Here is a 16,803-nt window from a genome sequence, read left to right on the forward strand (position 1 = left end):
ATCGGTTGGTAGGACATGTTCTTAGGCATCTAGGGACCACCAATTTAGTGTTGGAGGGCAGCGTGGAGGGTAAAAATCGAAGAGGAAGACCAAGAAATGAATACACTAAGCAGATTCAGAAGGATGTAGGCTGCAGTACGTACTGGGAGATGAAGAAGCTTGCACAGGATAGAGTAGCATGGAGAGCTCCATCAAACCAGTCTCCGGACTGAGGACCACAACAACAACGAGAATCTGCTCCTTGCGTCATTGTTATTTTTACTTATATGGATATGGTGTCTGTTCTTTCGGACATATCCGAAAGAACAGACAGCATTGATGACCTGCAGCCGTCTAGAACTAAATTACAATTATATATTAATATCTTCAGCTGCTGAGGGGCGTTGATATATATCAGCGGGGACAGGTGAATATGTGTGCTCCGAACGGGACTCGAACCCAGGATCTCCTGCTTGCATGGCAGACGCTCTATCCATCTGAGCCACAGAGGGCACAGAGGATAGGGCGACTGCAGGGACTACCTTGCGCACGCTTCCCGCGAGACACACATTCTCACCTTATATGTCCACACACTACATTCGTAATGTCCCTACCCAACACACTCATTACTCGTGGAACACATTCTTACCAAGTCCCGTAAGAGTTCATTTGGCTGACGCACCCAATCTGTTTATTTTTGTTTATTGCAAGAGCCACAGTTAAGTCTGTTGTTTATAATTATTAGCACTTAGCACTCCGTCTTCAGGCTACGAGTGGCCTACCGGGACCGTCCGACCGCCGTGTCATCCTCAGTGGTGGATGCGGAGAAGAGGGGCGTGGAGTCAGCACACCGCTCTCCCGGTCGTTATGATGGTATTCTTGACCGGAGCCGCTACTATTCGGTCGAGTAGCTCCTCAATTGGCATCATGAGGCTGAGTGCACCCCGAAAAATGGCAACAGCGCATGGTGGCCTGGATGGTCCCCCATCCAAGTGCCGCCCACGCCCGACAGCGCTTAACGTCGGTGATCGCACGGGAACCGGTGTATCCACTGCGGCAAGTCCGTTGCCTGTTGATAATTATACTAAAAGAAATTTTTTATGAACTTTTAACTTCTCAAGCTGTATAGGATCAAAAATTTAATGATGGCTTAAAACAGACTGGCAGTGCGGAGCTGATAAATGCATTCTTTTATCTGAAAACGTTCTTTATTGCAGCAGAATATTATGTTAGTAGTGGTTTTTTTAAGGAGAAGGGAATGCTGGGTGTCATTGTGCTTTAATGCAGAGTGGTTTCTTCGCAGGACCATCACGCGGCCCCATGGGGCATGTCCGCGAGAGGGAGCAAAAAACAGGGACATGGACGCTGACAGTGTTCAGTGCATGGGAGGACTTAATTAGGAGGGTGGGGGAACGGAGAAGGGGGAGGGGGAGGACGACACCAATGGGGCGTGGCGGTGGCGGCGCTGCAGACGTTACTGTGCTTCCGTTACTGCGGTGCCGTTACTGGGGGCCAAGAAAAAGCGCGCCCTGCTCTACTTACAAGGGAACTTCCCCATCGCACCCCAATCAGATTTAGTTATAACTTCGCACAGTGGATAGGCCTTGAAAAACTGAACACAGATCAATCGAGAAAACAGGAAGAAGTTGTGTGGAACTATGAAAAAATAAGAAAAATATACAAACTGAGTAGTCCATGCGCAACATAGGACACATCAAGGATATTCAGAGGTTAGGAGCGCCGTGGTCCCGTGGTTAGCGTAAGCAGCTACGGAACGAGAAATCCTTGGTTCAAGTCTTTCGTCGAGTGAAAAGTTTAATTTTTTATTTTTAGACTAATCTGTCCGTACAATTTTAGTGTGGGAGTATACGTGATTACCATTCCTCCAGGTTGTACACCTCTTGTGCAACCGTTAGATGTGTTTGGTTTTCGGCAAGTGAAATACTTTGTGAAAAGATTCTATGATTTTGCGAAGCTGCACAGGTACACAGAGCAGCATTGTTTACGCGATCGTGTGTCAATTATCAGAGTTCAGGCACTCACACATAATCAACTTCGAAATTCCAGGACATGTTCAGATTTGCTTTGACATATGCAGGATTTGACGGTCTACACACGGAAAAATTTAAAAACGTTAAAAACATATGTTTTGACAGAGCACATGCAAAACTATGTGACTGTGAATCTGTTGCATTCATTTGTTGCAGTTTATGTGACAAACTCTTATGTTTTCATCACATTTTTGGGAGTGATTATCACATCCACAAGGAAACCTAAATCGGGCGAGGTAGAAGAATCTTTTTACCCATTCGCCAAGTGTACAAGTTAGGTGGGTCGACAACATATTCCTGTAATGTGACGCACATGGCGTCACCAGTGTCGTATAGAATATATCAGACGTGTTTTCCTGTGGAGGAATCGATTGACCTATGGCCTTGGGATCAAATGTTTTCGGTTCCCATTGGAGAGGCACTAATCGCCTAATCGCACGGTTTTGAGGTCCGGTCGCAAAACACAGACACTAAACTTATTACAGTGAACAGATACGTCAGTGAACGAACGGACGGATCATAACTTCGCGAAAGTAAAGGAAGTAAACTTTTCACTCGAGGGAAGACTTGAACCAACGACTTCTCGTTTCGCAGTTGCTCACGCTAACCACGGGACCACGGCGCTCCTGAACTCGCACTCTCCTTGATGTTACCTATCTTGCGCATCGACTACTCAGTTTGTATATTTTGCTTATTTTTTTCATAGTTCCACACAACTTCTTCCTGTTTTGGCTCAGCGTGGTTAAGATGCAGACCGACTTTGTATGGCAGAAGTTCCCTGACAGTGACGGTGCTGTGTCAGGATCAGACCTGTGCGGCCGAGCGCTTCTAGGCGCTTCAATCTGGAGACGCGCGACCGCTGCGGTCACAGGTTCGAATCCTGCCTCGGGCATGGATGTGTGTGATGTCCTTAGGTTAGTTAGGTTTAAGTAGTTCTAAGCTCTAGAGGACTGATGACCTCAGCTGTTAAGTCCCATCTTGCTCAGAGCCATTTGAACCATATTTTGCTGAGTCAGGTGCTGGCGCCACAAACTGCTGCGAGATGTTGCTGTCGTACTTCCCCAGTGGCGATGACGGAAGTGATGGCATCTGAGAACTCAACCCAAGCCCCCGACCTCTGACTAATACTGCTTGGCGACGGTAGAAGCTGATGTCTCACAGTTTAAAAAGTCGGGAGTGAGTCATCCGTCGTGATGCATAAAGCTTGAAACAGCACAGTAGCTTCCACTCTATAAGCAGTAGGTTTCGCTGCTCGCTCGCACCGGGAAATAGAAACAGAGGCGGCTTCGCAGCCAATTTTACTACACGACGCGGCCGGCCGCGGGTGCAACAGAACCCATGTGGACGGGTGGAAAGAAATGTGTCAGGCTTCATAATACGTATTTATATGTGTCGTGTATTATGCATTTCTTGTACGTTAATGTGAATCCGCACATGAACTTTCCTAATCCTCCTCACACCTTTCCGTAAAGCGTGGCCAAATCTTTGTTGGGAAGTAGTTCTGTAGTATAGTAGTGCTAACCTTACTCCTGGGTAGGGGATCAGAGAGACAGCACAGGCAGGTAAAAGTCAAAGACTTTCCAGTGTCACAAGGTTTGGGGTGGAGAGGTTGGTCATGGGCAAGTGGTTCGACCACCCCCTCCACCGGGGCCCAGGAAGACCGCCATATTCGGAGAGTGTTATAGAAGCCGTGTAAGTGAGCAGACGTGCCCTCAGTGCGTCCATCTCAATGTTCAAGCAAGGAAGAGAGGTATTTGAATATTTGTACTAATTCCTCTATTTCCAGCTTCAGATTGTGTAAGCAAATGAATGATCTCGTTAATTTAGAAAATTTGACAGCCCGGTGTTAATGTATCTGGCCCCAGTTTGCCTGTTATCCTCCTCACGTAGTGGATGTCCTATGTAAAATATTGGGAGGCTTTGGTGGTATACATTTGGCCAACGCAATTTCGTCTTGCCCGTAGAAACGTGCGTGCAGATTGATATATAATATACCCGAGCTATAAGTTGTAAAATTGTAATATCTGTAAACTGGAACAATTGCTGGAATCGCTGTAAAATCGAGTGATAATATTTAAAATAAATACGTAATCAATTGTGATCAATCTTTAACATACCTTAAAAATCACAAAGAAGTCAAGTTAATTCATTTAAAATAAAAAATATAGAATGCAGGGACCCACACAGCAGGGTGTGAGCCCTCCAGCTCCTTGCCTAGTATCGTACAGAAAGGGCACGCTCTCTAGGTAGCGCTCTCAAGCTCCCCTCCCCAGTTATCCGTTGCGCAATTTTGATTCAGGGCTTGACGACATCAACTCTCATCGGGCGTCTCTAGGCAAGGAGGTTGGACGGTAAACTTTCAAGCTCTACCAGTACAAAAGGGTGTCCATGTTGTGGCGTAGCAAGACAGCCACGCCACGGAAGTAGCCGGAAGGCACGCGTTTAGCTCACGCAGGCAAGAGATAGGTCTGTAACAGGATACGTAATGAATGCTATAAAGAAAAGTACGTAGCTGCTGGAATACTTAACTTTAATCCATCCTTGTGGTACATCGCTATTGACGATATAAGTGAGACTCCATAGATGCATGCAATGTTACTAATGGCGCCTTGCTAGGTCGTAGCCATTGACTTAGCTGAAGGCTATTCTAACTATCTGCTCTGCAAATGAGCGAGGCTTCGTCAGTGTGCATCGCTAGCTACGTCGTCCGTACAACTGGGGCGAGTGCTAGTACGTCTCTCTAGACCTGCCGTCTGGTGGCGCTCGGTCTGCTATCACTGAAAGTGGCGACACGCGGGTCCGAGATGTACTAATGGACCGCGGCCGATTTAAAGCTACCACCTAGCAAGTGTGGTGTCTGGCGGTGACACCACAATCCTCCCCCGCAAATCGGCGAACGGTCGTGTTATAAGCTTCCGCCCGCCGTGGGGAGGACCCCATGTTGACGTATGCGATGAGGTGGGGAGCCTAACAACAGGCGAGGTTGTGCCACCCGCACCCGGCCATTCGGTCCGAGGGGAGCTAGGAAACGCCTGAAAACCTAGTCCAGGGTGCACGTCAACATGCGGTGTATGCGCCCTTAGAGATATAGGAGGGGCCGAAAGGTCGACCTCCATTGCGTCGGGGCACCCGACGGGCGAAGACGACATCTGGTCCGGAGCGGGCAAAAGTTCCATGGCGGAGGACATCTGGTCACGGGAAGCGATCGGCGGCGCGTGACCCAGGGAGGCGCCCGGCGGCTGCAGCGAAACGTCCACTGCGAGCGTCGCCAGCGGGAGAAGAGGCGGCGGCGGCGGCGGCGGCGCGTCGCCATGAGACAAAATGGAAGGCAGCGTCGGTAACACCTGGGGATGAGGCGAGCCAGTAGATGGGTCCCCAGGACGCTGACTGGACGGCACCGTCGCTGAAAGCAGACGGGGAGCGGCAGAACCCGTGCGACGACAGAGGCGCAGCTGATTGAGATGCCGACGCACCTCACCAGAGGCCCCCAAAGCCAAATACATCGCGCGGCCGAGGCAGCAAAGAATGCGCCCTGCGAGCCAACGCCGTGAACCGCGATAGTTGCGATAGAATACAACGTCGCCTGGAGCAAAAGCAGGAGTCTGCCGCTGCACAGGAACCTGATGCGGCGGATGCAGCAAAGACATCAAGGTTCGATGAGGACGACCGTGGAGCAACTCAGCCGGCGAGCGACCATCTCGGGGCTGAGAGCGATACGAAGACAAAAAGAGCAACAACGCGTCCTCCCGAGAATGCGACTCTTTCAACTTCAACATCTGTGACTTGAAAGTCCGAACCAAGCTTTCAGCGGCACCGTTTGACTGAGGCGAAAACGGCGCGGATGTCAGATGTTGAATACCATTGGCCGTGCAGAATGACTGAAATTCTGCGGACATGAATTGTGGGCCATTGTCGGAAACAATAGTCTGTGGAAGGCCTTCAATGCAAAAGATATCAGACAACGCTTGGATGGTGGCAGAAGACGACGTGGAAGACATCCGGACAACAAAAGGAAAATTACTGAAGGAATCCACCACAACCAACCATCGAGCATTCCAGAACGGACCAGCAAAATCGATGTGCAATCGTTGCCAAGGGGAAGTGGCTTTCGGCCATGCAAAGAATTTCCGCGGCTGTGCGGATTGTTGTTCGGCACACGCCATGCAAGAAGAGCACATATTCGTAATCGCAGCATCGATTCCGAACCATGTGGAGTGCTGACGAGCAAGTTGTTTCGTGCGCACTATACCCCAATGTCCTTGGTGGAGAAGCCGTAAGACAGAGGACTGTAACGAACGTGGGACCACGACTCTGGACTGACCATTATCAGAACGCAACAACAAAACACCACGTCGTACAAAAAGTCTCTCCATGTGTGCAAAAAATCGGCGAACCAACGGATCCGCGACCCGTGACTTTGACAAGGGCCATTGCGTAGCAACAAACGCAAAACGGTAGCAAGGACAGGGTCAGCAGCTGTGGCCGTAGCTACACGACGAAAATCAATCGGAAACGATTCGACCACGTCATCGGCTTCCGCATCAATGAACATGCACGCAAGTTCGGAAGAATCGAATGCTTTATCCTCAGCAACAGGCAAACGGGACAACGCATCGGCGTTGCCGTGCTTAGCAGTTGACCGATACAAAATACCGTAGCGGTACTGCGAAAGGAAAATAGACCAGCAAATGAATTTCTGCGCTGTACGTGGAGGTACAGGCTTGTTCGGATGAAAAAGCGATGTCAAAGGTTTGTGGTCTGTGATGATGGTAAAGTGACGACCATACAAGAAATCATGAAACTTTGTAACACCAAAGACGAGAGCCAAAGCTTCTTTCTCGATCTGTGAATAATTTCTTTGCGCTGACGAGAGCAATTTGGACGCAAAGGCAATAGGGCGATCATGCGAGCCATCTTTGTGCGCAAGCACAGCACCGATCCCGAAATCCGATGCATCTACTATCAACAAAAGGGGTTTCTGGGGTTCGAATGGCGTAAAGCAAGTATTTGAAAGCAACGCCGATTTCAACTGGCGAAAAGCGCGTTCGTATTCCGTCGTCCAGACGAACGGAACACCTTTACGGCGTAAGCGATGAAGCGGAGCTGAAATGGAAGAGGCATGGCGCATATAGCGGTGGTAATAATTGATTTTGCCCAGCACACTCTGTAGCTGCTTCAAAGTCTGCGGCGAAGGCAAGTCTTGTATGGCACGGAGGTGCTCGGGACTGGGATGTATGCCTTGGGCATTGATTACATGTCCCAAATATGGTAAGTCACGAGCAAAAAACACACGTTTGTCCTTCCGCAAGCGAAGACCATTTTGTCGCAAGACCTGAAATAATGTTCGGAGGTTGGCTAAATGTTCTTCTTCCGTCCTTCCGGAGTTTGCTGCAGTAGGGACCGACGCACAAACAGTTTGTAGATATTGCTGAAACAATGCAGGGGCGGATGCACACCCGAATGGCAGTCTTTTGAATCGGTACAAACCAAGATGCGTGTTAACCACCAAGACGCGCTGGGATTCGTCGTCCACTGGTATTTGCAAGTACACATCTGCTAGGCCCAACTTCGAAAAATATTTACCCGGGCAGAGTTTGTCAAAAAGATCTTCCGGGCGGGGTAAAGGATAAGTTGCAATCACTAGTTGTGGATTCACTGTAGCTTTGAAGTCCACACAAAGTCTCAGTTATCCGGAAGGTTTCGGCAAAATTACTAAGGGTGATGCCCAGAGAGAAGCCTGCACACGTTCAATCACACCTTGTGATTCTAAATCGTTTAATGCTCTTGCAACCTCATCACACAATGCATGGGGAACATTTCGCGCTCTGAAAAATTTCGGTTGCACGTTTACTTTCAGTTCCAAATGTGCTTCATAGTTCTTAGCGCAACCAAGGCCCGGTGCAAAACTGTCTGCAAATTCTTCACATAGACTAGAAACACTGGCTGAAGGCACAGTCTGGTTCACTGATAGGACCTGATTTACTATAGACAAGTTAAACAACTGAAATAAATCTAAACCAAACAAGTTCACTGCAGAAGAAGAACGAAGTACGTAAAATGACACAAGTTTTGTTTGTCCCTTGTATGTTGCAAGAAGACTGCACTGTCCTAACACAGGGATATGCTGTCCTGAATAACTACTGAGCTGAACAGTTGCGGCACGCAACGGAGGTTTGCCCAGTTGTTTGTACGTGTCGTGATTGATCAACGAAACTGCAGCTCCGGTATCGAGCTGGAATGGGATCACTTTGCCTTCAAAGTCCAAGTCTACAAAAAGTTTATTGTCCTGCGGACGACAAGAGCGACTGTCTCGTGCAATTTGAACTGATACAGGTACAGAAGCACTTGCGACCTGACGAGATTTCCGGCGACGTCGACGCACACTTTTTGTGGGACGAACACAGTGACTGTTAGAGAAAGTGGCGCAGCTCCGGTATCGAGCTGGAATGGGATCACTTTGCCTTCAAAGTCCAAGTCTACAAAAAGTTTATTGTCCTGCGGACGACAAGAGCGACTGTCTCGTGCAATTTGAACTGATACAGGTACAGAAGCACTTGCGACCTGACGAGATTTCCGGCGACGTCGACTCACACATTTTGTGGGACGAACACAGTGACTGTTAGAGAAAGTGGCACTGTACGGAGTGGAATTAACTACATGAATGTCGATGGGCGAAGGTTCACGAGCCTGATTGTCCATGGTTCGATTCCGGTGCGAAGCAAAGGGCCTGGAATTGTTGTGATTGGCCGATCGGAGCTTTTTCTGGCAAACACTTTGAACATGGCCTTTCTTATGACAGTAAGAGCAAATAGCTTGGCGTGACGGGCAATGTTCACGCGAATGTCTAGTCGCACACCGCGGGCATGATTTCACTGCATTTGCTCGCTTACGCGGCACACGTGGAGAGCGAGGCGGCAGCTGCACGGACGAGCGCGAGGGCTGTTTATCGTTCCGTGCAGCGCGCCCGGCGGGCCGGTTTATGTGACACACAGCTGGCGAAGTTTCAAATGGGTCTGAGCAAAGTCAAGTGTGTCTTGCCTATCCAATATGTCTATCCCTTGTTGAAGGGAGGGATTAACTAGTTTCAAAATCTGTTCCCGTATACGAACATCAGAAACGTTCTGTGCAATTGCATCACGCACCATAGTATCTGAATAAGGAAGTCCACATTCACACAATCCCTTGTAAGGCCTTGCAATGTTGTAACCCACTCCCTATTAGTCTGACCGGCCGTACGTTTTGTACAAAAGAACGTATACCTTGTTGCAACGACATTGACTGTTTCTTTCAAATAGGCATCTAATGCCGACAAAATTTCTTAGTAGGACAGAGTTCCTACGTCGCGTCGGGGAAACAATTTCACTATCACACGGTAGGTGGACACACCTACACAGGCCAATAAAAAAGGCTGCCGCTCGTTACCTTGAATTCCGTAGGCGGCGAGATGGAATCCAAATTGGCGTGACCACTCCGTCCATGTTTCCACGTGCGCTTGAAAATTACGGAATGGGGGTGCAACTGCATGTCGTGGCTGCAGTATCGGTGAAGCGGCGGCTGCCGCATCGTTTTGCGTTGCACGTTGACCCTGGACGAGCTGTCCAAGGGCATCCAATAACGCCTGCGTCTGCTGAGTTTGTAAGCGATAAAATTCGGACAGTACATCTGGAGATTGTGGCGAAGCCATGACACAAGCAAATGTAAGCAAAGCAAGTATAAAGAAGAAGACCGCTTTTACGCTCGCCGCCAACTGTTGTGGCGTAGCAAGACAGCCATGCCACGGAAGTAGCCGGAAGGCACGCGTTTAGCTCACGCAGGCAAGAGATAGGTCTGTAACAGGATACGTAATGAATGCTATAAAGAAAAGTACGTAGCTGCTGGAATACTTAACTTTAATCCATCCTTGTGGTACATCGCTATTGACGATATAAGTGGGACTCCATAGATACATGCAATGTTACTAATGGCGCCTTGCTAGGTCGTAGCCATTGACTTAGCTGAAGGCTGTTCTAACTATCTGCTCTGCAAATGAGCGAGGCTTCGTCAGTGTGCATCGCTAGCTACGTCGTCCGTACAACTGGGGCGAGTGCTAGTACGTCTCTCTAGACCTGCCGTCTGGTGGCGCTCGGTCTGCTATCACTGAAAGTGGCGACACGCATGTCCGAGATGTACTAATGGACCGCGGCCGATTTAAAGCTACCACCTAGCAAGTGTGGTGTCTGGCGGTGACACCACAGTCCACATATGCATTCCGTCAGTAGGTCGCGAGCTCTGTCATAGATCGCACCTGTATGGGGAAAATCACAGCCATCAGTCTCCCATCGATCGTTATTCCCAAGCAATCAGGTGAACCGCATACGACGAGCAGGAAATGCGAGGCTATGTCGATGCCTAGCTGCGGTCCGCGATGTAGTTGTTAAGCGTGGGTGTGTAGTTCTGTTTCGTCTAGCTATATCCACGTGGAATAAAATCCTTACGTGAGATTTTACTGTTTTTCACGGATCACGAACCACTTTGGAAAGTCAATGTGAATTGCCACTTATATGGAGTAAATATAAAAATCTAAAAGCATTCACTCTCTTAAATACATCGGTGACCAGAATTTTGAAATTCATGGGAAGATCATAGTAATGGTCGTGATACAATACAGGGCTCAAGATGAAGATTCTGAGTTGTTTATAAAGCGCAGTATTGAAGTTTTTAACTTCTAAATAGAACGAAATAGGGAACGCCTTTTTTTAAATCAGAAGTCTCATATCATTTCATATAATACATCTTCCATAACATTTTACAAGCATAGTTGTGGAACAACAGCTGTGCTGCTCTCAATAACATTTCTGTATACACATTCAGAATCTGAATCCACGATCTAAATAGTTTTAGTTGAACTACAAGACTGTTGTTGCTGTTTGCAACCCGGTGACTGGTTTAATGCAACTCTCCACCCTAGGTCGTCCTGCGCAAGCCTCTTGAGCTCTGCATACTCAGTATCTCCCCCGCCCTCGATTCTGTAAGGAATCGAACTCCCACTCCTAAGAAGTCACATTTTCTGAACTATGTGTCTTGAAATAATATAATTTTCCAGCTACATCCAGTGGATACTGTCTGCAAAACATGTTGCGAATAGAGTTCGTACTAAAGAAGTAATAAATTTAAAAAACACCTGATGGTGAAGTCATGCTGCATGAAGAGTGCAACTGTAGTATTGCGAAGCACTTTTTTTTCATTATCTTGTCGGGAGCGTCAGCGAGAAAAAAAATTTTCAAAAGGTTTAAAATTGTGCGTTAAGTTTGCTGGCATTCGTGATGTGCCCTAATTCTCAAATGCTGGGCCGTGAGTTGCACTGCCTCAGGATACTTGCACAGTTTCTAAATTCAGTCTTTGACTTTTGTTTTAAAAATTCAGCTTACTAATGAGTAGTAACAATATCTCTGTCATAATAGGCCTCAAAACCTTCAAGAGGCTTATCACTACCTCTCACAATACCAACTGTCAACCAACTGTTACCAGTAACAAACTCTGTAGTTGTACAAGATAAATTAATCTTCGCTCCAACAAAAGTAATTGTTATTTCTTTTGTTGATTTTGTTTTGTATTTAGACGTTGCCGTGTAAAAGATTATTACAACGCAATTTATGAATGTCATATTACTTGTTCTGTGTTTGGACGGTGAGCTATTTAAAATTTCATGAGTACAATTAGTATTTTTTTTATTGGTCATAGAATTAGTGAAGTTTGGATTACTCATAAAAATAATGAAGATCCCAGTAACTAAGCAAATTTTTATCACAGTATAATTTTTTATTTGTATGATGTAATGTTTTATTCGTCATGTGGATTGTTGTAAATTTGTATGTGTACATTACTCCGGATTGTGGAGAGTACAATAATGGAACAACTGTGTCAATAATTTGGTAAAGTAACAGCATTTGGTCGTCTATTTGAGGTCATCAGGGGCTAAGGTCTCCTCTTGGTTATTTTGATGACTTGCTATGTTTGTTCTAATACAGTTTTCTTAAAAAAATGTTCGGAACTACCCTCGCATTACAAGGATAGTACCGTGCCATTTTTTTCTGCATGGGTAGCCGGTGGTGAAAGGGTACAGTACCGCCCGACATTGAAAATAGGTATAACATACTTCATTATTCTTGTCTGAACAACATATTTTTTTTGATAATAACTCAATTTCAATTAATACAGCGAAGCTGGATACCAGTGTGGGAAAGAATGACAATTTAATTATTTTTTTGATCACATGTGCACTCCCACAAAATAAATCCCTACATCCAGTTTGGTGAGATCTGTGAAATGAATGAATGTGTGGTCGTCTGCTGACCGCAGATAGTGAATGTGAATATATGATCATCTTTGAGATGATCCTTTGGCCACCTTTGGTGGAACCAAAGAGATGAAACTTACCTGAGCTTTGAGCGCCTGAAATGTGTCTGACCAATACGGTAGCAAGGTGCTCCCCCACTTCGACAGAGGTGCGAGAGAACCTGAAGAACGGCCATGTTTCAGCACTCTGCCGCTGGATCTTGTGCTGTAAAGACCTGTCTTAGTTGTGCTCCGTAGAGACAAAAGAGTGGAGACATGGTATGCATGTGGAATATTTAAGAGTAGTTTGAAGTAATAATTTCTCTATTTCAGGAACTTTTGTGGGGAGAATTAAATGTCAGGCAGGTAATATTAATGGGATCGCAGTAATCTTCGGAAGTGACCAACGGTCACAATGAAATCACGTGTAGCAATAAGTTGAAATACTTCCGAGTGCTTAAGTTAAGCTGAATTACTAGCGTGTGTACTATAAGTTGAAATATTTAAGGAATGGCGTGTGCAGGACTTGAAATTAGAGACGAGTACTTCCACCTGGTGAGTACTGTGTGAGTCTCAATCTGTGTATGAGACAAAGGATAAAGAGAAGTACTCGTCCATGGTATCAGGTGAGGACTCGCATGTGTGATGAATATGCTCTTAATATTACTTTGCATGTTATGTTTCCGTGTGACGCTTGATTCAAACTATAATACTCTGAGAGAGAAGCAAGGTGAGTCAGCCGTCTATCCAGCAACGCCACTTGGCTTGCACTGCACAGGAAGACGTGCATATATCCTCCAGAGATCATAGTAGGAAAGTAGAATTACGAAGTGGGGCAGTGTCATGTGAAACTGGGATAAATACTAATTGAAGTGGGAAAGCTGAAAGTGATAGTGTTGTGACTATTTATTGTATTGTATTCCATGTTGTAGTGTGGTGTATGTGATGTAATTTGGGTATGTGTGGTTTGCATGGGAGAGTAGCAAGGTAGTTTCAAAAGATTAGTGGGTTATGCTTGTTCCTTCTGTACCGCTTGATCTGGAGGAAAGTTTCGTGATGATGATTGTGAGAGTCGAAGTGTGAGATATAATAAAAGATCCACCATCCTATCCAGAAAGTGCAATGTAGCGTTAAATAATTACGAGACCATAATATAGAGATTCACCAATGTAAAGCCATGCCCATTGGGCGGAATTTCTCATGTGTTATTGTTGTAGGCTATAGAATTTGTGTGTTTAGGTAATAGAATTTATCGGAATAAATACGACAGTGAAAAGAAAAAGATTGGTGTACTTTTCCTTCGAATTGTATGTTGTCATGATGTCCCGAATTTATAATGTGTGCGCCATTCATATTTAGTGCGATGGCCACGTGTTGATAAAAGCCGTTAAATAAAAGAAAAAAGAAAATGTGGTATTGCCAGTGCGTAGTGAACAGTCAGAGTTCTGTAAATTACTGATAGTCAGATGTGCGTTTCCGTTGCGTATTATTCATACAGGAGGATAATTTGTAACTTAACTGAGAGTACGAGAGTTCATATTACTCGATAAATAAGAATGAATCCACTCGCTTGGCGGATCACTCATCTTGCAGGCCTGACTGCTTGAAGCCACAGTATGAGCAAGGCATGTGGGTGCCTCTCAAGATACACTCCTGGAAATGGAAAAAAGAACACATTGACACCGGTGTGTCAGACCCACCATACTTGCTCCGGACACTGCGAGAGGGCTGTACAAGCAATGATCACACGCACGGCACAGCGGACACACCAGGAACCGCGGTGTTGGCCGTCGAATGGCGCTAGCTGCGCAGCATTTGTGCACCGCCGCCGTCAGTGTCAGCCAGTTTGCCGTGGCATACGGAGCTCCATCGCAGTCTTTAACACTGGTAGCATGCCGCGACAGCGTGGACGTGAACCGTATGTGCAGTTGACGGACTTTGAGCGAGGGCGTATAGTGGGCATGCGGGAGGCCGGGTGGACGTACCGCCGAATTGCTCAACACGTGGGGCGTGAGGTCTCCACAGTACATCGATGTTGTCGCCAGTGGTCGGCGGAAGGTGCACGTGCCCGTCGACCTGGGACCGGACCGCAGCGATGCAGGGATGCACGCCAAGACCGTAGGATCCTACGCAGTGCCGTAGGGGACCGCACCGCCACTTCCCAGCAAATTAGGGACACTGTTGCTCCTGGGGTATCGGCGAGGACCATTCGCAACCGTCTCCATGAAGCTGGGCTACGGTCCCGCACACCGTTAGGCCGTCTTCCGCTCACGCCCCAACATCGTGCAGCCCGCCTCCAGTGGTGTCGCGACAGGCGTGAATGGAGGGACGAATGGAGACGTGTCGTCTTCAGCGATGAGAGTCGCTTCTGCCTTGGTGCCAATGATGGTCGTATGCGTGTTTGGCGCCGTGCAGGTGAGCGCCACAATCAGGACTGCATACGACCGAGGCACACAGGGCCAACACCCGGCATCATGGTGTGGGGAGCGATCACCTACACTGGCCGTACACCACTGGTGATCGTCGAGGGGACACTGAATAGTGCACGGTACATCCAAACCGTCATCGAACCCATCGTTCTACCATTCCTAGACCGGCAAGGGAACTTGCTGTTCCAACAGGACAATGCACGTCCGCATGTATCCCGTGCCACCCAACGTGCTCTAGAAGGTGTAAGTCAACTACCCTGGCCAGCAAGATCTCCGGATCTGTCCCCCATTGAGCATGTTTGGGACTGGATAAGCGTCGTCTCACGCGGTCTGCACGTCCAGCACGAACGCTGGTCCAACTGAGACGCCAGGTGGAAATGTCATGGCAAGCCGTTCCACAGGACTACATCCAGCATCTCTACGATCGTCTCGATGGGAGAATAGCAGCCTGCATTGCTGCGAAAGGTGGATATACACTGTACTAGTGCCGACATTGTGCATGCTCTGTTGCCTGTGTCTATGTGCCTGTGGTTCTGTCAGTGAGATCATGTGATGTATCTGACCCCAGGAATGTGTCAATAAAGTTTCCCCTTCCTGGGACAATGAATTCACGGTGTTCTTATTTCAATTTCCAGGAGTGTATTTTGGAGTCATATAGAAAAACTCATCACCGACTTTTCGCATCTCATTTTCAAATCTAATTCGCTCAACATCGCCCGATTTAATTCGATTCACGCCATAATTATTGTTTTTCTTTTGTTGGTGTATTCTAACAACCTTTTTCTTTTCAAGGCACTAATTGTTCTTTAAAGTCATCTGGTGTATCTGGCAGAATTTGGACTTACCTGTAATGAATATTTATCTCGCAGATTCAACCTGAGATGCCCTTGTTGAAGGCAGGGCTGATGTAAAGACTCTTGTGCGCCGTACTGCGAAGAAAGTTGGGACATTCCGAGCAACAGGTGGGCGGTCGTTATCTTTATGGGATATGGCGCCAGCAGTGGGTTAAAAGAACGACCTGTCTAAAGCGTCTGGAACTTCCTGGAGGCAGGGAAATCTTCGATGCTCGACAACCGGAACTGTCAATGACGGTATGTGACGCTTTGAATCATCGCGGCAGCTGCTTGCCCGATTCAGCACTACAGCAAGCGTTCAAGAACACTGCGTGGATAAACAGTACCTCGAGAAAGCAGCGGCGGTGACGCTGAATAACATTTTCTGGGACTTCCAATGTTCTGGAGCTTCCAGCCGAGCCAGCTTTCGACCCAGCACACTCTGGCCATTGTCAAAAGGAATGACTGCAGATGGCCTGCTTTGTATACTCTAGCTGTGACGTCATTGGTGGTTGCACCATCCCCATATATGGGCATACATCGATTCGAGGTTCGATGCGCCCGCTTCACCCTCGCGGCCTATGATCCCCACCCCGCGCTGAGCTACCATAGTGTATCTCTCAAGGGCGATTTTTATTTCGATGCCATCATCATTTACACAGTCGCTAAAGTCATTAATGTGAACCACGACAGACGTTTCGTCGAATTAGATCCTGTGGTGTCACCGCCAGACACCACACTTGCTAGGTGGTAGCCTTTAAATCGGCCGCGGTCCGTTAATATACGTCGGACCCGCGTGTCGCCACTATCATTGATTGCGGACCGAGCGCCGCCATACGGCAGGTCTAGTCTAGAGAGACTCCCTAGCACTCGCCCCAGTTGGACAGCTGACTTTGCTAGCGATGGTTCACTGTCTACATACGCTCATTTGCAGAGACGACAGTTTAGCATAGCCTTCAGCTACGTCATTTGCTACGACCTAGCAAGGCGCCATATTCAGTTACTGTAATTACTATCTTCAAGAATGTATTCTGAACAGATAATATTGTGAATCATGTACCGTCAAGAGCGACTTTCATCATTAATGGATTAAAGTTAAGTATTAAACTAATTACGTCCGCTTTCTGAATTCTGATTCCTTGTCATGTTCCAGACCTCACGTCTGTATAGTTCTTCCCTCCTCACGCCAGCCTGCGT

At 47.3% G+C, this 16,803-nt stretch overlaps 1 pseudogene; it reads right to left on the bottom strand.

Moving 5' to 3' along the window:
• Positions 1–931: 931 nt before the first annotated feature.
• On the bottom strand, positions 932–1,049 carry LOC124717567 (annotated as a pseudogene).
• Positions 1,050–16,803: the final 15,754 nt, after the last annotated feature.

This window comes from Schistocerca piceifrons, chromosome 9, assembly GCF_021461385.2.
Source record: "Schistocerca piceifrons isolate TAMUIC-IGC-003096 chromosome 9, iqSchPice1.1, whole genome shotgun sequence".
Taxonomy (NCBI): Eukaryota; Metazoa; Arthropoda; class Insecta; order Orthoptera; family Acrididae; genus Schistocerca; species Schistocerca piceifrons.